Source organism: Phyllostomus discolor, chromosome 2 (genome assembly GCF_004126475.2).
Source record: "Phyllostomus discolor isolate MPI-MPIP mPhyDis1 chromosome 2, mPhyDis1.pri.v3, whole genome shotgun sequence".
Classification (NCBI taxonomy): domain Eukaryota; kingdom Metazoa; phylum Chordata; class Mammalia; order Chiroptera; family Phyllostomidae; genus Phyllostomus; species Phyllostomus discolor.
The window spans coordinates 54,931,832-54,959,493 of NC_040904.2; positions in this window are offsets into that span (position 1 = coordinate 54,931,832).

Below are 27,662 nucleotides of genomic sequence, written 5' to 3' on the forward strand. Positions count from 1 at the left end.
CAACTTCTCTGTTTCCCTGTTCAGTGTCTACCCTTCCTTCCCCTCACTAGGCTTCCCTGGCCCTCCAAGGTTGGAAGCAGGTAGTGGGGAGAGGTAATGGGCAAAGCTGACACTAAGGAAATCTAACATTGGTTTCTCTAAAGAAGCTGAGATAGATGATGAGATGTGATGTTATAGGAAAGCAGAGGGGACAGCAGGCTGGACATATTCACTGTTTTCTTGATGTACAAGAAAGAGAATGTCATTTTCTCAGTGGGGAGAACGTTCCTTCTTATTTCACTGAAGAGGGTCCAAACCACATAACCCAGTCAGTGTTGGAATATTAACAAAATAGCTATGAGTGCATTCACTGAGACATCTGAAAACTGAGCAAATTTTATTCTTCTCTTTACCAAAAGACAAGAAGAACATTTCCTTATTAAATTGAATTTAAAAAGTTCTGACACTAAGAAAGGAACCAAGGATCTAAACTTCAAGGGAGTTATTTTAAACAAATAGTAGTGGAGAAGTTAAATTTTTAATAGTTAAAAATATATTAATGCTATTTATATGCAGAAATAAAATTCTTTTTTTACTTGGCTTTTATATGCTGTGTGTGTTTGTGTGCATGTGCATCATGTATGTGTTTGAGGATGTAGATGTGTGTGCGGATGTGTGTATGTGTTTAGGGGGTTGTCTTGGAGAGGAGAAGCAAGATGAATATCTGCTACTTTATAATCCTATGAAAATAAAAAAATGACATGTTATTTTATATTGAGGCCCAGTTATTATATTGTTATAGAACTTTAGATATCTAAATGAATATGCCTTACCAAATATGAAAATGATCAACTCAAAATCTAGACTATGAAGTGACTCCAACTGAAAAAAAACGATGTCAGACTTTCAATGTCCCATTAGGGTGATGGGTAATCCCTATGGTGATAGCCTCTGAATTGAGGTCTCCAGAGTTCATTGGATCATTATAGAAAAGGTTCAGATTTTGTAGCCCTTGAGGCATCCTACTCACCATAGGACAAACTAGGTAATTGTATCTGCGGCATACCAATCCTTCATTTGTTGAAAGTTCTATCACACAAAGGGTTGAGTTCTTCTTGCAATGACTAGTGTTTAGTCATTGTAGAGACACATGTAGGTTCTGTATTTTCTGTAGTGATCATGGTAATTAACTGCTGATCTATTGTCAAGTACAGGTCAGGGTAGTGTTATGATCTAGGATAAAATAAGATTGTTGCAGAAATTCATCCCTAAGATAAGCAATTCAAATAGCAAAGGGACAGCACTGTGAGAATAGGGCTAGAAAAATCCAATTCTTCCCAAGAGCAGTGTTTTTTCTACCATGGGAAAGATCCAGAACAACAGTCAAAAGAACTCTAAAGGTTGGAAAGTAGAGGGAAGAGGGCAGCTTAACAGGCAATGATTACGATTGATCTAATAATGTTTAAATGGGCCCATACCTATTAAAAAGACACCTCATTCAGAAGCCAATATAGATCCAGACTTGAAGGCAGAAAACTGCAAAGCTGTGATAAAGCTTTCACTACCAATAATTGCTCTGTGTTAGCCAGGAGGCTTGGAGTACATCAACATTTCAATTATTGGGCTAAATTGGTTAATATGCTTTCCAAATAAAGTGGCTTTTGAAGAAGCCAGAACAATCTACAACTTTCCTTCTTATAATACCTATCTTCAACCAATTTCAGACATGGGAAATTGAAGTAATGACCTCCATTAAATTTTTCTTATTATCATGATGTAGGGCATTCTATTGATTTGCACACTTGTTATAGAAAACAAATGTGTTGGCCATTGATCTCTTCTAGTAAGGGGCAGATGCATTCAAAGTAGACAATACTTTAGTTCCTGTAGAATTATGTTCACATTCAAAGTGATTAAATATCAATTAGAGTCTTATATACCATGAGTTGCCAGAGGGAAAGTAATGTTAAATGGTATTCTTAAATTCTATCATGATGTCATTTATCAAAGAAATCAATGGCATCAAAGAACTGCATATTAAAATGGTGTTTGTACCTAAAGGATAAAAAAAGCTGTTTTAAAAGTTTTGTGGAGAAAAAGGAACCCTAGCGCACTGTTGGTGGAAATGCAGACTGCTGTAGCCACTGTGGAAAACAATATGGAATTTTCTCAAAAGACTAAAAATAGAACTCTCTTTTGACTCGGCAATTCTACTGCTGGGATTATACCCTAAGAACCCTGAAATACCAAATTCAAAAGAACCTATGCACCACAATGTTCATGGCAGCACAATTTACAATAGCCAGGTATTGGAAGCAACCTAATTGCCCATCAGTAAATTAGTGGATCAAAAAACTGTGGAACATTTACATAATGGAGTACTACACAGCAGAAAGAAGGAAGTAGCTCCAACCCTTTGGGACAGCATGGATGGAATTGGAGAGTATTATGCTAAGAGAAATTAAGCAGGTGGTGAAAGACAGATACCATACAGTCTCACTGATAAGTGAAACCTAATCAACAAAACAAACAAGCAAGGAAAATATAACCAGAGACACTGAAATTAAGAACAAATTGACAGTAACCAGAGGGGTGGGTGGGGTGGGGGAAAGTGTGGCTGGAAAATGGAGACAACTGTACTTGAACAACAATTAAAAAATGCAAAAAATAAATAAATGAAAGTTTTGTAAATATTTTTGCTAAAAATTCTTCAAGCCCTCACAGAAAAAGAAGTTAAAAATAGTACTTTTGATAACCATAGTTCACTTAAAGTCTTATTAAAGTATACTTGCTAAGTAATAAAATATAAAAGTGTTAATTTTGGTTAAGAGCATGATATTTGATACATTTGGTAGACTTTTTTGTTTTAGTTGTACACAATGTATTTGAAAATGAAGACTTTTTTTTTACCATGATATATTTCTATCACTGAGACATAAATGGATGTTTTCCAGGTTTGAATTGAAAATACGTTAATTCTTCAGTCTCTCAGATACCGGGAAAGATATGATTGTCAAGGGAAGAACAAAGACATTATGAGATTTGCTATATTCTGAAAACTTCAAGGCTGCTTAATTCATGTTCTGTCCTTCAGATAAAGCCAGGAAGTCCATATTATCTGATAGAATGTTTTCAAAGATAGAGGATTAGTTTTTGTAGAGATTTACCAGATGTCATGTTTCATAGTTCTATATGGTTAAGCTAATAAAGGGAATTAAGGTCAGATGCAAAGTTTCTCATTAATTTTTAAAACTTAGATTCAGTTCATACTTTCTTTGAATTTTGAAGCATATGAAATGATTCACAGTGTCCTAGTATGTCAAGATTATTGTGCATTTGAAACATGCCTTCTTAATTTGAAATGCATAGGCTGTGCGACAATGACATAAAATTTAAAGAGCCTCTTGACATTGATTTATTCCTGTTTTGTAGTAAATAATGGGCGAAGTAATACTTGGAAGACTAAGGCTGTGCTTTGTTGTCATCAGAAACACACGTCAAGATGGAGAATTATGCACAGGAAGTTTAAAGGGGAGTCAGCTCCATAGCAGCACTTGTGTGGGAAGAAGGAGGTAGGACTGTCTGCATGAGGATGGAAATATTCCAGGAATCCAAGTAGTATTCTCTATTTCTCTCTGTTCTGTAAGTTTTCTCTAGTCTCCTGGCCTTTTTCATTCTTACTTTCCAAGATCTGGTTGTGGTCCTTCTCCGTGCACACAGCAAGAGGAAGGTGACCAGTCCACTTCTCCACAGTTTACATCACTTCTACACCAAATCTTGGGGAGGAGAAATTTGATTGGCTTAAACTGGACCAGGTGCTTATTTTGTTCCAGTCATCTGTGGCCAGAGTTGCAAGGTTACATGTGATAAACGCGACTATGTAATTGCCTAAGATAAGGTCACAGGTGACCTTCCATGCACAAAATTCATTCCTTATTGAAGGAGGAGAGAAAGCAAATGCAACAAGGAGAAGAGATCCTGCTGCTCACACCACTGTTTGTTCTCTTCCAGTTGTGGCCTGAGAAATGAGTCCAATTGCAGGGCTGAACAAGTGCTGATTTTTCTTCCTGGAAAACAGCCTCCCACTTTTATGGCCACGCTGCATCACTGAAATTTTAAAGTGGAACTAAACTGTTCCGGGAAGATGGAAACAGAGCCTGTTAGAATCCCACTTTGAGACTCAACTTATTCAGACAGCATCCCACGGTGCCCAGGTGACAGCAAATCGTTTCTTTCTGTGAGGGTTTGCAGCGCTAGATCACTCCCTTTATCCCGACTTTCTAGACTTTGGCTTAGCTGAGTTTTCACACACCAAAGTATAGGCTTCTATTGTTTTTTCCATTTTGTATATGACTATTTCGTGGGCCATTTCTAGTTATATTCTTTGTGTGTCTTTTTCTATGTTTCTTGTATTTTTTTCACTGATTTTATTTTTGTTGAAATACTTGAATGTCACGTGGATTTTGTGAAATTTCGGTAACTTACACCAGGGCTCTTGCTGTGTACTTTCTCCTACTTCTGTGTGTTATTCAATCTGCCTTTTTATTAGTTCCTAAATTTGATTATTTGCATTCTTTTTAGTGCTTTCCTCAACTTACAAACAGTAACATTTCCTGTTGTAATTGAAACCAAGATAATCACCACCACATATGAACTACGGGAGTGGATTTCACTCTTACCTGGTAAACAAACGGTCCCAAGGGTGCTTTGTAGCTGTTCCGTAGTGATTTTTCTTAAGGATCTTCATTCATGATACTTTGTTATCAGTATTTATTGACATTTTCTCATTTTTTAAACTATAGCTTCTTTCAGATTGCTCCTGAGAGTTATGTTATATCTTTTATAGGTGTAGAAGCTGAGACATATTTATAATTGGTGAGGATTCTCAAGCTTTCCAATTGCAAAAATAACATGAATGGGTTCTCTGAACCCATTATATTGTGGCCAAAATTATCTTCTTTCTTCAGGACACCCCAGTGAGTAGGCCCAACTTTTGGTATTGCTTTTAATCAGTTACCTTTGTGAACAAGATTGCCCTTGTTTGCCATTCTTATAGTACAATTTTAAAAATATATTATTAATTTATATATATCTCTAATTTACTATATTAGAATCAGTTCAGAATTAAAAAAATGTTTTCAGTAATCTTAGTTAACCTATGCATCTGTGAGACAAGATACACCACACTCAAAGTTGAGCTTTCCCACATACCACTCACACCTCTCTGACCTATCTCCATAGGTTTGGTCATTGTTTTGCAAATGAAGATTTTCAGAGAAATGATGCACCTGTGATCATTCTGTGATTCTTTTTGAGGAAACCACAGGAGCCAAGCAACATGAACAGCTGAAGAATAAACATCCTTCCACATGTCTTAGTTGTGAATCTCATCCATCCCTTCTTCCTGATGATTTAAAACCAGTAAGCCTATTGCTAGATCATTCTGGGAGCACATACATTTCCAGGTTTCTGGCTCCTACAATGCAGAAGTCCTATAAAGCAAAACCATTTCCTCCAGGGAAGCCTAGAAATGGAGGCCCAGTCAAGATACTTAAAATAAAAAGCCAGATCCCGGGTTGCTGATTGCCAGGTTGCCTCCGTGCATTGGTCCTATACTACCCACTGGCCTCAGCAGAAACTTGCACAGCTGGAATTTTGATAACATCTAACTATTCAAATGCTGCTGTAGGGGAAAGGAGTGCAGAGCAGTCATGCTGGGAGAGTATGTGGCTGTAAATTGTACCTGTCTTAGCTGTGATATCATCATGTTTTTATTCCAGTTCTGCCTTTGCCAGAGAACCTGGTTTCTCTCTAAGTGGCTTATTTTAATATAAATATGTTATTTCTATGCAGGATTTTGATTTGTGGCAATACTCTCTTTTGGTATAGAAGAAACATGGCAAAGAAAATGCTTCACTCTGTAAAAAAGGTTTTGGAAGAGATAGCTTGTAGGTGTGTGTATTTGTGCGTGTGTGTTGTACCTAGAAGAGTCATTCAAACACTGGATTTTGAGAAGAATTTTTTTTTACTTCCACATCCACTAAGACTATGCTAGGTATATTTTAAGATTTTTATGTTTTATTTTCTTCAGTCTTTTAAGGTGAGGTTTGTGGTTTTGAGGGGCACAGCACTGAATCATTAACAATGATTGAAAACTTCAGGAAGTAAATGAAATTTTGTCAATTTCTTTCTAACACTAGAATATATTTTCCTTTAAGGGTATCTAAAGGAGAGTTCCATATATCTTTACTAAATCAAGCTTGCTTGCTTGTTAGTCAAAATCTTACTGTTTTTTGTTTATATACATGATTTCTTGATTTCTAAAAAAAGTATAGATTTCTAAGGAAGGTAAAGTCTTTCCTTAATTAATGTTGACTTGTAAGTTTTTATTGTACTTCGAAATTGTAGGATAACATTTTGTTGGTATAGAACAGTTTATTAGTCTGCTTGTTATTTGATGGGCCACTTTAAACTAAAGACATACTTCTCTAAGGCTTTGGGAAAATTCTTTTTAAATTTTTTGATTATTTCTTATATTTAGACTTTCTGATACTTTATTTTATCCTTCGTGTCTTTTAACCTTTTTTTATATTTTCTTTATTCTCTAATTCCGTGATTTTGTTCCATTATACTATTTAAAGTTTTTGCTAATTTTATTTTTGATAATCATTTTAAACATTTGTAATCTCTAGTTGCTTTCTTTTCTTCAATGCATTATCTTTTCATCACTCCATGAATAGAGCAGTTGTCCTTATTTTAAAGTTTCTTCTGTTTGTTATGATACCTCTATTTTTTGAACTTGCTTTGTTGTTATTTGTGCTTATTTTCCATGGTGTTATTTTTTTCTGAACCATATGGTGATTCTCAATCATCTGTCCATCCTTGTATCTGATAATTTCTATGGTGCTGTTGCTGGAGGCTATTCTGATCAGCAGAGGTTGTCTGCAGGGAGTGTGAGGGGTGTGTGTAAGACAGTTGCAGTGAATGGGTTTTCCCATAGCTTGCCTTCTGGTAGGTAGTTTAGAACAAGGAGGGGCCCTCCCCTCCTTACTGCTGTCCTTTATGGACTGACTCATGCTTCTGCTTCCAAGTGTTCAACCCAGACACAGAACTTACACAAAACTCATTTCTATTAATTGACCCAGGGCCTCTCATGAATCTCTGAAAACTGCAGTGCATAGTCCAGATGCCCCTGGAGCCACCCTCAGCTCTGAAGCAATCCCTGCCAGCATGTATTTGATCTGTTGTGGCCTCTCTGACTGTTGCTGGTAGAAATCATTATTCCATGGGATCACAAAAAGCATTTCACAGATCCATGCATGGGAGGCTGTGATGTGGCGAGATTTATTCAGGGAGAAATCTGCCCCTGGGTTTCCAGTGTCCCAGCTCCATCCATCCTACTGTGGAAAAAGTCCAACTGTGTCTTCAGCAAGGCCAAAAGAAAGGCCAATGTCCACAGTTTGTGTTTCATGTGAAGGCTTAGTCCTTTGCAGCCCATGTGCTTTGCTTTAGCTCTGGGTGGCTGTAGACCTACTACATGGTCATGTGTTCCCAAGCAAGAGAGAAAACATGAACAAAGGGGGTGAGTATGGGTCACGGGATGAAAGACAGCTCCTCATTGTTTTCCTGGGGTTATATCTTTTCAGCTTGTGAAAGACCAAGAGTCTTTTTTAGAATAACCAATAAACTTCCAAGCTTTCTCAGGCTTCTGATGGGTTCACCTCCTAACCAATGATCCATTTCCCAGGTTAGACTGACAGCCTCTAGGGTCAAGCACCTCCCTCCCGCACCATTTTGACTCTTATTATGCATGTCCTTACCTCTTCCTCCTTTGTCTTATTTTTTCCCCAGTGATCTGTGGGGAATAGATGGGTGGTTCCCTGGGTTGTCGGGGGAATGTGAGGCTGTAGCTTCCTGGTTAAACAAATAGGCTCAATGTCTGATTCCATTTGCTCTCTTTCCTTTATTAATATCTAGCTAACTATGGTAACACAACCTAACTTTGATTTCTATTTTTCACAGACTCATCCAAATTTTTGGTTCACTATTGACAATATTTCTTATTGAACAATGATGTTTTGAATATATTTCATGGATGAAAATGATGTTACAAACTAAACCTGACACCTTACGAACTCAGAGACCAAAAGTAACCACATAGGACGGTTTGAAATAGAAACTACCTAACTAAAAACTAGTAATAGTGGGTAGGCCCTAGGCCAGTGTTTTCCTTGACAAAGGTCAATCTTTACCTTAACTGAGCCTGTCTATTGTCTTTTTTCACCTAAGATAATATACCTTTGGAATGTCAGAGTAATATTCTTTTCCAGACCCCTCAGGGCACAACCTCCCTTCCACCAGAGTAGAGACCACAGAATCTCTTGTTGCCCACATACCATCTCTACATGTTGTAAATGTTAACTATCCTGTACCCACCACTGTAAAAGAAGTATCTGTCTCTTCATTTTACTCTTTATTCAATCCCAGGAATTCACTTTTTTGCTTTCTCCCAACTCTCTTATCTACCACCAGTGATTTCATGTAACCCTCCTTCCATCTTCTCATTTGATTGTAATGTATAAAATAATGTGCAAAACTGCCATTCTCTGAAGCATTTTCTCAATCTGTTGAGATTTTGCTTCCCAGCAATCATTGTCAGTTTGGCTCAAATAAACTCAAAAGTTCTTCACAGATTTGGATGTCTCTTATATTGATAATTTTAACATGAATTTATTTAAAATCTAGCTAACTATAGTGGCTGACAAATTTGAATGGGTTCAGGTAGCCATATTAATCTAGTTTTTTTCTCTTGTAATGTATCTCCATTGTTCAGAGAAATAGAAGATCATGGTTATAAATAGCATCCTCTTCTGCTTATGATTTCATTTTTTAAAGATTTTTTAATATATTTTTAGAGAAAGGGGAAGGGGGAGGGGGTGAGAGAGAAAAAGAGAGAGAGAGAGAGAGAGAAATGCCGATGTGAGAGAGAAACAATCAGTTGCTTCTTGCATATCCTCAACTGGGGACCTGACTCACAACCCAGGCATGTGCCTTGACAGGGAACAATGCCCAACTCACTGAGCCACACCAGTCCTGGCATTTATGTTTTTTATTTTAAGCATTAAGATTTGATTAATCCTCATATTAAAGTTTCTACTACTATACTAAGGGAAATATATTTCAATATAAATAATTACTGTTGAACAAAACAAAGCTGTTCTTCATTCAAAACAGGGTGATTTATAATTTTGGAATTTAAAAAATAATTCAAACCCTCAAGGGACATTTTATAATACAACACAAGCATAAGATTTAAGAAATGAAATCTCTTCTTCATTAGGAATCAAGAAAAATATTATCACTAATAAATGCCCAGAATTACTACCTATGGGGAAAAAATATGACAGGCTGCAGTAACTTCTTAGATAAGTCAAGACTATCTGTGATAACTGGTTTTCTTTTTTAGGAGTTGAGTGATGAGACAGCTGTGCCTTTTTATCTTACCCTGACGAAGCAGAGTGACATGAGATTCCACGAAACCAGTTTTAAGTTGCACTGCTGCTAGGGAAGGCTGGCAGACTGGCTGCTGAGATGATTCTAGTAGCTAGCCTTATAAGAGATTAAAAGAACACACCCCTAAAAACACTGAGCTAATGCTGTCAGTTTCTCAAATGCTGTGTTGAGAGATTCAGTTTCTTCCAGGGCCCAAATATTTTATTAAGAGACAAGATATTTTTGGATTTTTTTATGAATCTTCACAAATCCAGTTCAGGTGGAAATACTTAGAAATAAAGTAGGGAAATGTATCAGCTTAAAAATCTTTGCCAGAAATAATTTACTAATGCAAAAGAAAAGATGATGAAGCTTAAAGAATGCATCCGAGTAGATTTCTTAATTGAAGCTGTAGTGATTATTAACTACATTATCTATTTCTGAGGTGCTGGAGCATGCTGTATTCTTCAGTTCCAAGAGTAACATTAAGACGATTAGTTGTATTAACAGCCTCTTTGTTGATTCAAAACAACTTCAGGAGAAGGGAAGTTAGGCAGGAGAAAAATAGGTCTTGGATGCTGAAGGGGCCACTCAGTCATTATAAGTCCAAGTCAGCACAAGTGGGCCTTCACTGGGGAATACTGATGGGATTCTGGCCACAGGGAACAGAATCAGAAGAGAGGCTCTCAGCATGGCCTGAAGTATGGCAAGTTTCCCCTAGTAGAAAAAGACAAGTCTTTGCAAAATAGCAAAAGGAAATATGCTATCATAGTAGAGGAAGCTGAATTCAGACACTTGAAGACTAGGATGAATGAGGATCACACATATATGAAAACCAAAAGGGCTCTGTGACCCCAAAGAGATGGGAGCTGGTCCCCTTCAGCTGTAAAATTCTACTTACAAAGTAAGATTAGTCATAAAATTATTACTTCTGTCTTTTATTTTCTTGAAACCAAAAAGAGTAGAAAAAGAATATCCAATAATTAATTAATTAATTAATTTGATCTTGTTTTACATGTCCTTTGGCTGAATTTGAAGGGAGGATGTAGGAACTAGGGTGTTCTGGATTGGGAAATCAGGCTGACTTTGAGCTGATTCTCTGTCTCCCGCTCTCCCTCCCTTTCTTCCTTCTTTCTATATATCTTTATTAGTTTTCCACTATGTGCTAATACTCGCTTGGTAATAAAGCTATAATAAAAATAAAGGGATTAAAGCCCTGGCTGGCGTAGCTCAGTGGATTGAGCTCGGGCTGGGAACCAAAGTGTCCCAGGTTCGATTCCCAGCCAGGGTACATTTCTGGGTTGCAGGCCATAACCCCCAGCAACCGCACATTGATGTTTCTCTCTCTCTCTCTCTCTCTCTCTCTCTCTCTCTCTCTCTCTCTCTCTCTCTCTCTCTCCCCTTCCCTCCCTTCCCTCCCTAAAAATAAAAAAAAAAAAAAAAAAAAAAAAAAAAAAAAAAAAAATAAAGGGATTAAACAAAGTGAAAGAAGAAGGAAGATACTGAAGACAGATACAGTGACAGGGAGAATAGAGAAAGGGAAAAGAAGTGGAAAGGTGAAGAAGGAGCCTATTGAAGGCAAGAGGGGGGCTAATTTCAGCTAGTGACAAACAGATTGGGGTGTAAAGAAATTAAGTACCAGGCAAAAGCTTTAGGTAAAACATTTCTCTAAGTATAAAGGAACACAAGGAAGAATTGAGGTGAGAAGAGGGTGCTATACCTATTTAAATCTGTTCTCCAAACCCTTACTAGTTTCAGAATGTTCCTGCATTCTACTGCAGAGTACACATCTCTATGTCACTTCTTTGAATATGCATGCTTTGTGTGTACATGTATATGATAATAATATATACATATATTCACACACATACATATACACACGTATAATAGATGGGAAATTAGGAAAGACCGATATTCTCTAAATTCAGTTTAAATTTAAGACCTGCAATTTTATTTCTAATTCTTAGTCAAAATGACCAGCGAGTGAAGGGATAGAAATGGGAGAGGGGAAAGGAATAAAAAGTTCCAAGAATGATTCAGTGTCTACATGAAGGTATCAAATCTCTTAGGGTATGTGGCTGCTAATCTACAGTAATATGAAAATGTGAAGTGACTCAGAGTAAGTTTCTTGGAGATTCAATATCAATTCACCCTTTTACTAGTAGAGATAATATCTTCTCATCTCAGAGGTACTTAGCAGTAGTTTGGAATAGATGAGCATTACCCCAGCCTAATGATCAGCATGTAAGAGGCATTATATCTTTACTTTGTGCTCCAAGATGGTTACTGATTAGATATAATCCTCAGATATAACAATGAAAGGAAGCTTTTAATATACATACTTGAAGATAAGTAGATGAGCAGATCTCTGCTTGGACATCAACTGTCTAGGCAATAAAGATTATGGCTTAACTCAGCAGTTATTTAACTGCTTTCTTCCTTTTTTGGCATGATGATGATGGCCAGCGTAGTGCTTTTCATTTTTCTCTAGAGTGATGATGCAGCTTCTAATCATCTCATTGCTAAAATTACTTTCAGTATCAGCTAGAGAGAAGCAGGGTGTTCTCATGGTTAAAAAGTAAAATAATAATAGTAAAAATATTAATAATAAAGGAGAGAGGGGCAGGAATGTAAAAAAAAAAATACCATTCCCAGTAGTGCAGTAAAAATTAATAGATGGTTAAAATGAGATCTTGATTTTCTTTAAGGGAACCACAGATATTTGCTGTTTCTAAAACACTGTTTTGTTTTGCTTTTTTCACTTTGTTTTGGGGGCATCATCATTTGGTTAGTTACAGGAATCCTTTGCTTTCCATAATTATAAAAATAAAGCAACATCTCTACAATATACTGTAAGTAGAATGTGGGGAGTGGAGAGACTCAATCTTTAGTGTCCACAGGTTAAGAGAGGGAACTGGATTTAGCTGCTGGAATAAGAAAGCAAACAGGACTCTGAGGTCAGTGTAGACATGAGCATGTGCACACAGTGTGAGGGCATTTTTGCACTGAACTTGCACAGGATTTACTCTCACAGTTATTCAGAATATGACTGGAAGCCAAACATTGACCTTGACTTATCCTAAAGGTGTCAGAACATTCCCTTCATCACTATTACATAGGTTCTCTCTTAAGTTAATTTAGTTTGGTGATAGAAGGTCATTGAATTCTGAAAGACATGTACAGCATGATTGGAAAGATCTGCTGCTAAATTTGTTTTAGGTCTAAAAGTTTTTGGAATAATCACACTTGTTCTGAATAACGCACAGCTCACAAAGCTATACATAGCTTAGTATGTAACACCTCCCTTGTATGAAGTTGTTTAAGTGACACATTCTGCTCTCAGGAAATGGTCAAGAAGCAAAAAGTAAGGATTAGAAAGGCTTCTGAGCAGCCAAAATATTATGGTTTTTGCAAACAAAAAAATTTCTCACCTAGCATTACTTTTTCATAGTATAAGTTTACTTTAAAAAATACTGTATTTTTTCTATTACCATATAGTCCCCTTATACCTCCCTTTTGCCCCACCCCCCATCACCACAATATCGTGCATGAACATGAGTGCTTTTTCCTTTTTGGCCATGTCTCCACAAGCTTGTTTATATGGTTTTTGAGAATACAGCGATCAGAGTAACCAATTAGAATGAAAATTTTATTAGACCATTACAGAACTGTTAGATGCTTGTCTGTATAGCAAGGGAGAGATGATAATTTGGCGAAAATGAAGTTAAAAGCTACTAGAAATGGTCAACGGTTCTTAAAACAACAGCATTACATCTGTGAGTATAACACTCTTAAATAACCTCCAAGTATATCACTTTAGAACAATTACTGCCAAGGATCTTGAGAAAAACAAAATAAAACAGAATAAATTCAATGTGTTAAAGGGCAGGAAAATGCTTAGATTTTTTTGAATGACTATATTAAAAAAAAAACTTTGGTTATGAGAAACATGACAGATTACCTGTTAATCCTGCGTAAACAAGGATTTGCTATGATATGTACTGCTTGCTAAGTGTTTCTCCTGGGGAGAAGCTGTATATATTTTATGTTAAATTCAAACCCTTTTCAACAATTTTCCACTTTCTGGGGCTAAAAACTTTGGCAGTATCTTTCTGGGTCATTTTCTTGGTAAGGTAAACAATGCTTTCGAGTGGAGCTAATTGTGCCTTTATGTGTAGGTTTGTGGTTTCTAAGTTACAAGTCATGAGGTTCCAAGCCAAAACAGTGAAAATATTCTTTTTCCTTTTCTCTTGACTTCCTTACCCATGCAATTTCTCTTCCAAATATGGACCTCAGTGGCATGTTCCAAATTCTTCTCAAGGCAACAAATGATTAAACTTTGGCTAGTGACAAGGGAAAAATAAAGTTTAAGTAATGAAGCGAAGATAATGTCAGTCAGGCTTGAAAAAGATTCATTTAACTATAAAATTGTTCCAGGATAGAATTAGTTTCTGGCCATCTCAGAACACAAATCCCTTCATGCCAGGCGAGTATGATTCTGTTATACCTGGTTTAGTCCTTTTTGAAACAACAGTATTTCTCTTGAGACACTGGAATGTTTCCCATTATTCCTGCCACAAACATATTTATTAGTACTGCTTTTAGTTGTTCATGTTTTAGTTTAACAACACACTTTAAAAAATGACCAAGCCCTTTTCTTCTTAAAAGAGTAGTAATTTTTCTTCAAATTTCTTTTTGTAGGTGAAGAATGGAATGTTGCTGTGTGTGTAGGGATGAGCACTGTGGTTGTGCTATGATTTCCTGAGGTTCTAAACCTGCTCTTGCCTAATTACACGTCTTCGTATGGGAAGCACTGTTGAAAGGTTCTTTAACCAGAGAAAGTCAGATTAGAATGGACAGCTTGAAATTTTTTCAACTGAGCACTATGTGCAGTGACCAAACTTCCTCATAATGTAACAGTAGAAAGGAAGTGCAGCCTGAACTGGTGGTGTTGATGTCTGTTTTAAGCTGTAAACAATCACATACCTTTCTCAATTGCAACTTGTTCTCCGTTATAGATCACACGCTGTACACATTGATTTGAAGAAACTGGACTATGCTTATTTTTCATTCATTTTGAAAGAGCTTTGTGGACAAATGGCCTCAGAAAATAGATGTGTTGCCCCTGGCTGGTGTGGCTCAGTGGACTGAGTGCCAGCCTGTGAACCAGAGTTGCTGGTTCCATTCCCAGTGAGGGCACATGCCTGGGCTGGGGCCCAGATCCTCGGTAGAGGGCATGTGTGAGGCAACCACACATGGATGTTTCTCTCCCTCTCTTTCTCTCTCCCTTCCCTTCTCTAAAAAATAAACAAATAAAATCTTAAAAAAGTGTGAAAACTGTATCACCATTTTTGCCTGTGTGCAGTGCCCGTATTGCACGTTTGTAATGGGGCCTAGCCAGATTTTTGAGGAGGGTGGAGGGTTCCCCAAATTAGTGTGAAAGGCTGTACTCCCCAAATTGAGGTAGGGGTTGCAGAAAACTCCAAGGGGGTGAATAGAAGTCTCCTCCAGGGCACGACAGATCTCCTTACCCGCAGGTTAGGGGGTAAGTTACATAGCTGGAGGAAGCTTGCACAGAGTATGTACAGGCTAAAAAGGTACAACACCCATGTGTGGTGGAGGCGAACATGGTGAAGGCCTTCTGCCCTGCCCAGAGTCACCGTGGCCCTGCACACAGTTAGAAGACCCTCCTACTCATTTCCCGATGATCAACTATGGCAGCACAAGGAGGGGACAGAGATGCTGTGCAGGCTGACGTTGTGTGATGGACTGTAGTCTAGATTGGCTGGCAACCTGTATACTCCCACAGTGTGCTGGATTTGGGGGTGGGATATTTAAATAGAGGACTCATAGGAACTTGCTCTTTCCTCCACCTTGCTAGCTCAATCAGTGGTCAGGGGCCAAACATGTCTGTTTGCAGGCCCTGGAGATCATGTGGCCAGGCAATGGGCCCAGTGCTCCACCCTGCACAAGCAGCAGCAGCAGCACTGGCTACTGGTGCTGCACAGGGCAGTCTGCCTGGCTAGGCACACGGATGCACCTGGTGAACCGTCTGCAGGAGGGATGGGGTGCAGGTGCTGGGATGGCAGGCAGTGGCTGAAGGAAAGGGCAGTGTGCTTTGAAGAGGATGCCAGCACACACAAAGTTGAGAGAGATGCCTGGAGCCGGACTGTGACCAAGAACCAGTTAAGCTGCCTGGATAATCATGCTACAGCCACTTGTGTACCCTAAAAGATGGTAATTTTTAAATGGAAGAACAATTTCAGGCACAGTCTTAAACTGAGCTGGCAAAAGGTAGAGGGATTATTTTCCTTTGGGTATTTTAAGGGGAATGGGCTTTGAGGTAGAAGCCCATTATTCTTCCAAAATTATGTAGCTTTTAAATAAAAGACTCCTTTCCTTTTTCAGCAAACCTGTGCCTCTGGAATTTATGGGCTGAGCCCCATGTGAGTGCGTGGTAACACTTCAACATGGCAAAAAAGAAATTATATTATTGATGCAAAGTTGGTTTGTAAGTATACCTGATATACCGCAGTCCTACCTGTGAAAATTTACTTTCAGCTTTTGACTATTCTCAAGGCTGCAACAATCCTTTGGAAGTCTAAAAATGCCTACACTGTAGTCCTCTTCCCAATCTATTAGTGTAATAATGAGGTCAGTGATATGAAGCCCTTGCCTGCATAACCTGCAATGCTCTCACATCAGCAAGTAGGGAATCATCTTAGAGACAGTGATCCTCAGAATTTATCCACATAACTGACATTCAAAAGGGTACAACTGAAAATATACTAGGGCCATCAGTAGATAGGAATAAACTAGCTTCTTTGAATAGAAGCCATGTCATTATACATTTTTATTTTTTAATCTTCTGTCTGTAAATGATGACTGTGTTACTCAGGGTAAAGCATAGATTTCAGCCTTTAAAAAGAAAGGAATGTCTGAAGAAAGATATTACAGTACCTAATAAATAATTCCATAATTAAAGTTAGACCTTGTGAATTCTGGTGGTACATCGGTAACTATTCGTGCACATGGTCTCGTAATAACAAAACTAAACTTCAATGAAAACCTTATTATTTAAGCTTAGCCTTCCTCACAGATAATCTGTATTAGTGAATTCTTACTGAATTTCACAACTCTAACCTGAGCCAAGTGAAACTCAAGTGGATCCTGGTTTATCAACTGCAGTCATCTAAGAAAGATTACTCTTGAAAGAAAACATTTTCATAAAGGGATAGTAGTAATAATATATTTCATCTTGATTTAGGGGTCCTGGTGAGAACAACAAACAGATAATATAATCCTGGGAAATGATGGGCTTTTACTGAACAGAGTGCAATTACTTTGGAAAACATTACTGTAAAATGTTTCCCATATTTGGTTATTTTTTATTCTAAGGCATTTTCTAGCTATTCTAAAAGAGTTTACCTGAGGTTTTAGCTTTTATTTATTTGCTCCTTTGGGGCAAACTTTTATGGTAAAAGCAGCTGGAACAAATATTCAACTAAGAGAAAGAAATGAAGGATGTTGCACTTGAATATACAATTCTATCATCTCTTCCATCATTTCCCTTGCTACCTGTAGCTACTTGAAAAGAGAAGGGGGCAGGGAGGAGAGAGTCGGGGGGGGGGGGGGGGAGAAAAGCAAAAAATTGAGTCCACTGTGTATTGTTGCCTGTGTCCCTAAACAGACTTTTACACTTTTCTGTCTGCTTCAGAATTTTACTGGCTGTTAAAAACATGATAGGAAAAGTAAACCATGAATTAAAAAAAATAATCTGTTTGAGAGTTAGACTGAGGAGTAAGAATGAAGTTTCAACACTTCATTAAGTAGAATGGCCTATGTCCTTCAGAGGAGATAAGGAAACCTAAATCCTCTCAGCAAGGCACATGTGCATCTGTGAGTGTGTTCTTTGGGAGTTGGGGCCTGCACAGTTGCTTCTCTCTTGTATTGGAATAAAACCGTTAGGACTAGTACCTTCAGTTCTGTTTAAGGTCTTCTATTCAGGTATGTTACCTCTTTACTACCTTCTTTACTTGACTAAGGAGAAAAGAGGAAAATCTGGAAAATCCTGAGGTGTATTTAAACTGGGCAAAACAAAAAAAAATAACAACAAAAAATTCCATGCTTACTTTCTTATTTAAATTTGTAATTCACTTCCTACTTTAACTAAACTGTCATAAATCTGGTTAACGATGTTGTGATGTTGTGATTTCAGGAAGTGGTACTAAGTAATTTTCAATTTAGAAAGTATAGCTCTGAAACACAAACAACAAACAAACAAATGAACAAGCAAAATCCAAAATGAGACCGTGGCAAATAGTACTTTAGGGAAAAAAGCCTGCTGAAACTGCATGAGGGCTAGAAGAATCACACCATGGCCAAGGAAGACATACAGCACCTGCTGTGTCTGGACTTAAATCTATGTTTGCAAAGAACTGATAATGCTCTGAACTGGTTAATGAATCATTGATCTTATTAGTGTATCCCCAAATTTAAGCAGTACACAATTCAATAAAATGTCAATACGGAGATATTTATTTTCTTTTAAGAACCACTTTTATTCAGAAATGCATTCAAGTTCCCAAAGCTTAGTGACATTTAGCTTAGCACAATCTGTATCCTTCCTGTACCAGAATTAATAAGTAGTTTTGTGCACTCTGCTCCAGGAATTTGGATGTAGACACAATAGCTTGTCTATTTTTTAAATTATTATGCCTTATTTTGTTCTGTTTTCATACCTGAGAACATATGACTGATCAAGAAAATAGGTTTTGTCCATTAGAGATTTTAGTGATTTGCTCACGCTGAGCCATAAACTGGTGGAGGCAGAGAGATGGAATAACTCTGTTTAAGGGACCTGGTGTTTGAAATGGCTCATTCTGAAGTCTTGAGCTTCAGGAGGTCTGATTTTTTTCCTTAGGAGGCTCATGAATAGTGTCTCAGAAACTACTTGCTCAGTGCTTCTTGTTCCACTTTGGATCCCATTAATTTAATTTCCTTTACATTTTAATGGGAACATTAACAAATACAAAACATATTCATATTTTCTTATCCAATTTCACACTCTCAGGGTTGCCCATTCTGCATTCAAAAACCTTTTCTTTCCTTTCTTTCTTTCCTTCTTTCTTTCTTCTTTCTTTCTTTCTTTCTTTCTTTCTTTCTTTCTTTCTTTCTTTCTTTCTTTCTTTCTTTCTTTCTTTCTTTCTTTCTTTCTTCTTTCTTTCTTTCTTTCTTTCTTTCTTTCTTCTTTCTCTCTCTTCTCTCTCTCTCTCTCTCTCTCTCTCTCTCTCTTTCTTTCTTTCCTTCTTTCTTTCTTTTGTCTTCTCTTTCCTTCCTCCCTCCCTCCCTTTCTCCTCCTGCCCTTCCTTCCTTCCTCCCTTCCCTCCTTCCTTCCTTTCTTCCTGGGTTCAAATATCAGTTCTACTACTTCCTGTGTGATTTTGGGCAAAGATATACCCCTATTTTCTAATTTTTACAAAGGGAATGGTAATGGCATCTTGTCTTAGAGAGGTATTGTGGTATTAAGTGATTTAACACACTTAAAGGTTTTCAAATGATGTGTGGCTGATTGTAAATGGGTTAGTCATTGTAGGTGGGAATGGGAAGGTAGAAGGCATTGGTGTAGTTTTGAGACAGTGGGGTTAAATGAAAGAGCTATACTGATTTTGTTTGCACAAACAAAAATGCTCAAATCTTGTTCATGAGAAAATATTTTTAGGTGCTATTATTGTGCTCTTTAAGGCTTCTTTTGTAGCAGTACAGAAAACAAGATGCTTCTGTGGCCAGGAAAAATCTACCAGCAGCCAATAAATAACGTACAATAACAATAAAAAGGGATAGTGATGTGCTCATGGGTTGAAAACTGGCAGGTTATTTAATACAACCTTTCCTGAGGTCAATTTGGCAACGTGTATCAAAAGACTTAACATTTGCCTGCTTTTTGACATAGAAATTTCACTTTGAGGAATTATTCTTGAGGACATAACCTAGGAATGTGGGAAAGATTGAGCTCCAAGAGTGAATTGGAGCAGTCTTTGAAAGAGCAAAAGTTGGGAATCACCTACCACTCAGTTAAGCAAATTATAGCTCTTTGAAACAATAGACTACTGTAGTATAAAAAGTATTTATTAACAAGAAAGATGGTCATAATATAGTGGTAAATGAAAACAGAAGCTTCAAATGTGCCACATCAGTGTTCACTTTGCACATGGTGTGGCAGAAAGGGGAGGTTAGGGGACCAGGTACCAATATGCTATAATGGTCTTCTTTGGGTTAAATAGGGTGTGGCTTTAATGTTTTTATTTTCTTTTTCTGTATATTCTGATTTCCAATAGTAGATATGAACTACTTTTTGGTTTTAACTGAACTGTCAAATAAAAAATGAAAGTCTCCTAGAGCCCAAATCTTACATTTGGATGTTAAAAATTCTGCAAACATTCTCTGTGAGCACACATTGTAGAAGGATCTGGGCTTCCGGAAAGCTAGCAAACAAGACAGTGCTACTATAAGCAGTTGGGTCTTTACTTTCTCATCTGTGGTCACAGTGATGAGGAAACAACCTCCGTGTGTCAGATAAAATCATGAAAACAAAGGTGTTCGGAAGCTGTACTGGAGCATTTGGAAGATCTTCATCTAGAAGAGTAACTCACTTAGTCCTGATAAAGAGAGGGATCGATTATGACTGAAGAGCCACAGGTGAGGATTCTCCCTATTCCAGTTTGTGCAGAAATATTGCTTCACAACATGGCAAGATCTGGTCACCTTGTGAGGTAAGTACTCAAGAGCCTGATTGCTTAAGAACTGCACATGTTGGCTAACCATACAGTTCAGATTTCATAATACAAACATACTCAAAATAAGAAGATAGTCAAACAAAGTTTCTAGGCATAGATTTAGCCTCTCACTCATAGTAGCAAGTGAGTATGTCATAGGAGAATGCTATATCACTAGGGACCTCTTAGGTGCCTTGCTATGGAACTGGATGATGTCAAGGATCATGACTTGCTAATGTCAGGGCAAACTCTTTGCCAGTATTAGACACAAGAGATGCTTCCTTTAAAAAACTCTAAAACTTATGTGCTTCTGCATTAAGTAAAAAGTGTGGCTTAAAAGTAATTGCTAAAACATATTTATTGCTTACTTACTATTTCACAAGAATTGCATTACTTTTTTGCATTATTTTTTTTACTTTGTTTTTTATTTCTAGTAAAAGTAAATGCTCAAAATTCAAAAGTTACCAAAAGAGTAAAGTGAAAATTAAGTTTCCCCTAATATATAGGCCTATAGCCACTTGTTTTTCCTGCTTAGGGGCAAACACAGTTGTCACACCTAAAAAAAAGTATGCGCCTATGATTGTTTTTGTTTTTTTCTCCCTTTCTCCACTTCCACCAGCCCCACCTTTTCTCATCTCCAAGCCAATCCCCATATTATTGTCCATGTCCATGGACTGTGCATAAATACTCTTTGGTTAATCCTTTCATCATCTTTCATACTGTTGTTTTATTTAGAGGTTCCCAAAGTCTTGGTTCTAGGCTGGCAGCATTAGCATCATTTGGTAATTTTTTAAGGATTCAAACCCTTGGGCTTCATCACAAACTCTTTGCATCAAAAACTGTCGAGGTGGGATCCAGAAAATTGTGATTCAACAATCCATCCAGGTGACCCATGTGAATGCTCTATTTGAAAACTGACCTGAAATACCTCTTATCATACTGGTAAAATGCTACTGGTGCTCTCCCTATGCTATAGCTGAGGAAACTAAAGCTTAGACATTTGAAGCACCTTGTCCAAGGGCACAGGGTAAATACTGAACCCAGGGCATGAAATCAAGTCTCCCCATTTGCTAAGTGAGGGAACATGACCACTATTTAACATAAAGATTTATTACTCCTCTTTTCTTATCTCCAGCATACATGGCAGCATAAGTCATGTTGAGATGGAGAGACTCCGAAAGGGCTGGAGCCCAGGATTGCAAACATTTTCTTGCCTTGACTGCTTCTAGGCTCCTTCCACAAGTGATTCCTGAGTGAGAAACATGCCCAGGTGTATGGGCCAGGCAAGGAATTGTGGCTTTGGCTCCAATCCCCAGCATCGATCTTTAGCTCTTATGAGCTAGACTAAATTATATAGAGCAGAGACTTTATCAGCTTGATGGCCACCTCAGTATCACAACTGAAATTGGGGGTGACTCCCTAGGTGACTTGGAGATATTTTGATACACTCATCATTTACTGAGAAATGTTAGCTTATGAAATATTAATCATTTAAATGAGTATCTGAATTTCAAGTCTACCATAAGTTCAACCACAAGAAATATCTAGTCTATGTTTTGGTCTAGAAATAACTGGATTATGTTAAACTATTCTTGCCCCATTGATTTCCTTTATAGAACCACAATTTAATATTACCTTCAATATTCACAATCTCAACATAGTGAGATATAGAAATATACTTTGCACAAATTCCCACTCCAAGATTTTCCAGGGTTCTTAGGTTGCTTACTGGAGCACACAGCCAGCCAGCTCTCCCCGCCCCTCCCCCCTCCACCGTCTTGGTGACAGAGTTGCCACCATGGCTGTGCTGAAGCTTGGTTCCCACTAACTAAGCTACTCTTGGTTCTACTGAGTGTCATGTGGCCCATCGCTCTTCTGAAGCTGTACAATACTCCAGCAGTTCAAGCAACTTTCATAAGTGAGGAGGGAAAGCTTTCTCCCTCTATATTATGCTTTTGGGTTTTGCCACAGCAGGAGGTTTTGGCCACAGGCATGGAGTTCAGTGAGTGAGTCCTTTCAGCTCCTTTGTACAATGTTCCTCTTGAAGGCCCTAGAGTTCTTGGCATAGGACAGGATTTTGTGGCAAGAAATCCCCACTTCCCTTGGGCAGACATGCCTTGGTTGGGGCCTGGGAGCCAGACTTCTTTCTTCTTTACAGCAAGTTCTCTTTCAAGGCTTTCATGGGCCTTGTCCACATCCGGGCTTGGGTTCAAGGCCCTCTGGCCCATTAGACTGACTGGTATTTTTGCATATCACTGCTGTTAGTGGAAGACTTTTTTCTTCTTTTCAAAAGTTTTCTAACCCTCAGAGCATATAAGTAGATGTAACTGGATGTTAGATGTAATGTAGGATGGTTGTGAAGAGGCCACAGTATCACATTTGTAGAACTAGGATATCATCTGTTCATTATGCTATTTGATTTCCCATGTATAAAAATGCTCATGGGAATTTTTCCTTAAGACTAGTGTTTACCAAATACTCATTTGCCAGGTTCTAAGGTATACATACAGGGTCTGGCAGAAGTAACATCTGCTTGAGTGTGGTTGGTAGGATAATAATATGGGTGTAATAATGTATAGGTTTAATTTGAATATTTCACCTAAAATGTCATATGGTGTGCTTGAGTGTGATAGTGTTATGTTACAGAATTACATGCTTGTGATTTTGCAATAAAAGATTTTGTAATAGAAAAGGGGCATTATTTGTGCTTGACTCTGTGTGTGTGCATAGATGTGTATGTGTATGTGATTATGTGTGTGTTGGTGATGTAGAGATAAACAAGACATGGTCCTTCCCTTCAGAAAGTCCAGATGTCATGAAAGAGACAATTAGAGTGCCCTCTGAGAAATGCTGTGATAAGGCATGCAAGCTTGTTTTTGCTATTGTCTGGACATTCACTCTGCCACTGCCTATTTTTTAGAGAGCTCCTTCCTAGAGGTCACAGCTCAGCTCAGCTATCCTTTCTGAGCGGAGTTCTAGGTGAAGCAAGCCACCACTATGCCTCTCTCTCCTTGCTCTCCTTCCATGTTATCAATCCTTGATTATGCCTTTGTGTCTTATTTTTGTCATAGTAACGGTATCTGAAATGATTCTGTCTATGTATAATATAAACTCTGTGAGGGCAGAAGCTGCCTGTCATGTGCATTGCTAAATCCTCAGTGCTTATAAATGTGTTTTGAATAAAATCATGAATGAAATGACACAGATACTCTTGTCTTACTGAGAAGCTGGAGACTGCCTGAGCTGAGTTTCAGAACACTGAGACAGGAAGGGAGGAGTGTAGGTAGACAGAAAGCAGCATGGGCAGGTAGGTTATCTGAGAGCTGTGGGAGGGCCCAGCACTGTAGGCACTGGGGTTTATAGCACTAGAAAGGGAGGCTGGCTGAGCGTCCACGAGCCATATCCCCAAGGGGTAAAAGCTTTCACAGAGGCTGAAAGCTGCTACATGTACATTCAGAAAAATCAAAAGTTATTTATCCAACTAGAATTTGCAGCACACAGCTTCCTGGGTTTCTCAGTCGTAAGAACCTGGAATTGTTGCCTGGACTTGTCTGCAATGGGGTACAATGAGGTTGGTTGGGCTCTGAGGTGCATTGCTGTGCTATTGCAGGCCGGTGTCCACAGAGGCGTTCATAACAGCACACTGCACACTAGCTTGCCTTTTCCATCCTTCCCTTTCATGTGCTTTAGATCCACTCAGAACCTGGGAGCCGAGGGCAACCACTGTCACAGCATGGCTTGTTCACAAGGCCACACTGTGGCTTGTTCACCTCTTGGGAGCTGGGAATGGGGACAAAGAGAGGAGGTCTTCGTGTTCCTTCGGCAGCTGAGAACTACAGTAGCAATTATCATTGTTCCTTGTCTTGGTTCTTTCATACTTTAATTATGTTCCCGACTATCCACTGAACTCAGAGTGCAGGAGCCCTCATGTTCACCTTTGTCTCACCAACATCTAATAGGGTTCTGGAAATTCAAGCTCAACACTGAACTGCAAATGCACGTGGTGATCAGAGTTAAGTTTCACTTTTGACTTTCTTCCAGGTCCTGGGCGGATGTGTTGGATTTTGTTTGTGATCTGTGTAAATTGTTTCATCTTTAAAGTTAAATCTTAAGAAAAAATGTTGAGTGACATTTCATTGACTTTGGAAGAACTCTCCCAGGTTGTCTGTCACCAGCCCCAGGCAGCAGAAGTAGCACTACTTGCAAAACAGCCAGACCTGCTACTGAGTCAGGGTTCTGACAAGAACCAGGGATAAAACCTGGTAAAAAAAAGTTGCACAACAATGAACCTTAATTTCCTGCTCTATAAAATGGAGGCAATTAAGCTGTTCAGTACATAGGGTTTTTGTGAATATTAAAAGGAGCTAATAGAGGAAGAAAGCCTTGCATTCTGCCATATAAGCAGCCATGATTGCCAATCTCCAAATTTTCCTTTCTTCCATGAAAATTAAGAAACATCCCCTGTAAAGTAGCATGTCATGTGAAAAAGTTTATCCTACAGTAACTCCAATGTGTGAATTTCTTGAGTAGCTTTAGTGGATGCTTCTCAAAGCCACCCTGATTACTTGGTTGTCTCAACACTGGTGAAATTGGAGCATACACAATGTCACTGCTGGCAAGAATGGTGCCTGCAGAGAGCTCTGCTCCCAAGCACTGAATGTGAGCTGTGGACTCCCTCTGGTAATTCTATATTGCACATAAGCATCAGGAGAAAAACAAGCATTTTGCTTAAAACTGCAGAAGCTTCAATGTTTATTTAATGATTACTGCAGCTTGCTTTGTAATTATGATTGCATGGACCATCCTGCCCAACCCAGGAAAGTTTCGGAATGTACTGACAGTAATTTACATCAGTGTGGTTTTGTCTGGATGCTTAGGTCTTTGTCTGTGGCCTGCCAGCATGCTCCATTGCCTGCCTGATGGACCCACTCCCCATCTGCACTATTCATCCCCTTCCGGATGGCACACTGCGGAATGAATATTGAGATTGTGTGAAAGACCAAGGAGAGAATGTGTGTTGGAAAAGAGAGACTGAAATCAGTAAGAAATTTCTTTCACTGTGTTTTTAGCTTTTTAATCAATTAAACAAATCACTGCTTTTTTTCTTTTAAGACAATGGAATATAAAATTAATACAAATTTGGCACCTTGGTGGATAGCTAAAGTTTTAACAGAACTTGAAAAATTCATGTAGACTTCAGGTAAACTTCTGTGAATGTTTTCTTTTAACTGTCTGTTTTTAGATAATTGGAAACTAATTTAAGTAACTTTCCATGGCTTATGGTTACTTGTGAGCATGTTTTATTCATGATGACAAACTTTCTTCAAAAAAATAAAAGCAGTATGACTGAGTCATATTTAGATCTTGGGGGAATGATAAAGTTAAGGGAAAACAGTTATTGAGTATCTAGTTCCTGTCTATTGCTTTTGAAAACGTGCCACATCCTGAAAGGAAATTCTGCTTATGTGTGCCATAGTCTCCAAAGGAATATGAAGATGTTGGTTAAGTTCTTCAATAAGCCAGGCCCAAAGAATTTCCTTTGAATTTGTTTTATATGCTTCTTCACTGAAAAGCTTTAAGTTATAACTCTGCTTTTCCCTTTGAAAATAAATTCAACTCATTAATTGTATTTATGGGAGAAAGTAGTAAATGTCCCAGAATGAATACACAGCCATAATTTACTTGTAGAGAACTGCTACTGCCTGTAAATTTCTCCCACTGGCCTCTCCTGGTTTATGACATCAGCCAGCCTCACAATGAATCACTGCATTGTGCACCATCAGGTCCCTCTCTATGTAAATTTCCACTGAATGCTTATCCAATAAGATTATGACTTATTTAATATTTTCTTTGCTAACTTCCCAGGAGATTAAAGTTAGTTCACATTTTATAGGAAGGGCCTCAGTTTATCTGAGCTGCATATCCATTTGGATTTAGAATAACTTGTGTACCACTGGTAGAATATGGGGTGGATGCTAGGAGACTCTTTGCATTAGGAATAGAGGGGCTATAAGAAAACCTCATTCTGTAGAGGAGAGACTTGGATGCATGGGCTTGGTCTAATATGTGGCCATCCTTTCCACTTAGATGGATGAAGCAACTCTCATGCATTATAGTGTCAGTAACACTAGTTCAATTGATCCACGCTTGAGCTCTAGGAATACAATGGAACATGAGTAAAGAAAAACAACTATCTTTATACACGAAATTTCTGTGACATGTTAGGATCAAAGATAGCTTTTCTTTGGGGTCAGGCTAATAGAAATGGCTGTAAAGGTGGTGGGAAGCAAACTCCACTTCTGTGAGGGGCACCTGGCCTGGGTGAAATGAAGCTCAAGAAAACCAGCTGAAGAGCAGTGAGAATTCCAAGGCCACAGGGGTGGAAGAGGCCCTCAGCCATGTCATATCAGTACTGAGAAGAGATCTGGGGCTTGAAGGAGGGGGGAGTCACAGTCTTTGGCATGACCTCATTGCTACATTGTTCTTACAGAGCAGATGAGACTTCTTCATGTAATGTTGGGAATAGCTGAAACCTGTGGACTCAGTGGCTGCCCACCTGTGCTGGTCCTTGGAGTCTTGGAAACAGGTGTGAGGTGACTGTGAGGACATGAGGCATGTGATATCCTCACATGCCTGGGAAAACCAGAATAGTGCTGTTATTTATTAATACTGATAATTTATTTCTGCCTCGAGGCTGATGTAGCCTACAGAAATGGGGATAATTTATCTATACTCAAAGTAATTTGTCCTTTATTCAACTTACACTTGTTGTTGATATCAATACTACATTGGTGGGTTAAAAAGTCACAGATCCAGTTAGAGCCATTTTCTATTCCATTTTTGGAGAAGGATTTGGCTGTAACTTACTACGTGTTATCCAAGTTGCAAATGGTTTTCCAAAGAAATATCATTTGATCTACACAAATTACATATGATCTCCTAAACTTGTGTCCGTCTGTCTCCTATGTCAAAATGTCCTCTTTTCTGATGGCTCCTGTGCCTCCAGACTTGGAAGTTACAGTAAGAAATAAGATTATGTGGGTTTCACATCCAAAGATGAGATAACAAAAACATTAAAACTAAAATCTTATTTATGTTTATTTGAAAAGGATGGAAGGCTAGAATGAGACCAACATACTTAAAATGACTTTAAGGCCTTTTCTCTGATTTCTTAGAGGCCAGGCCCTGTGATTTCCCCTGAGGTCATCTTAGTTCTTTGGACACAGGCTTGCATTTCACGTTTTGTTTTTATCTTCTACCCATTGTTTGAATCTAATGACTTTATTTTTAAATAAATGGGATATTGTCACAAATGTTTCAATAGATTCCAAAAAATATCAATAATTGAAAACAAAATGCAAAAGCCATGTAAACTATCTTACAAAATTAAACTAAAAAACGTTAGCAAAGAAGTAC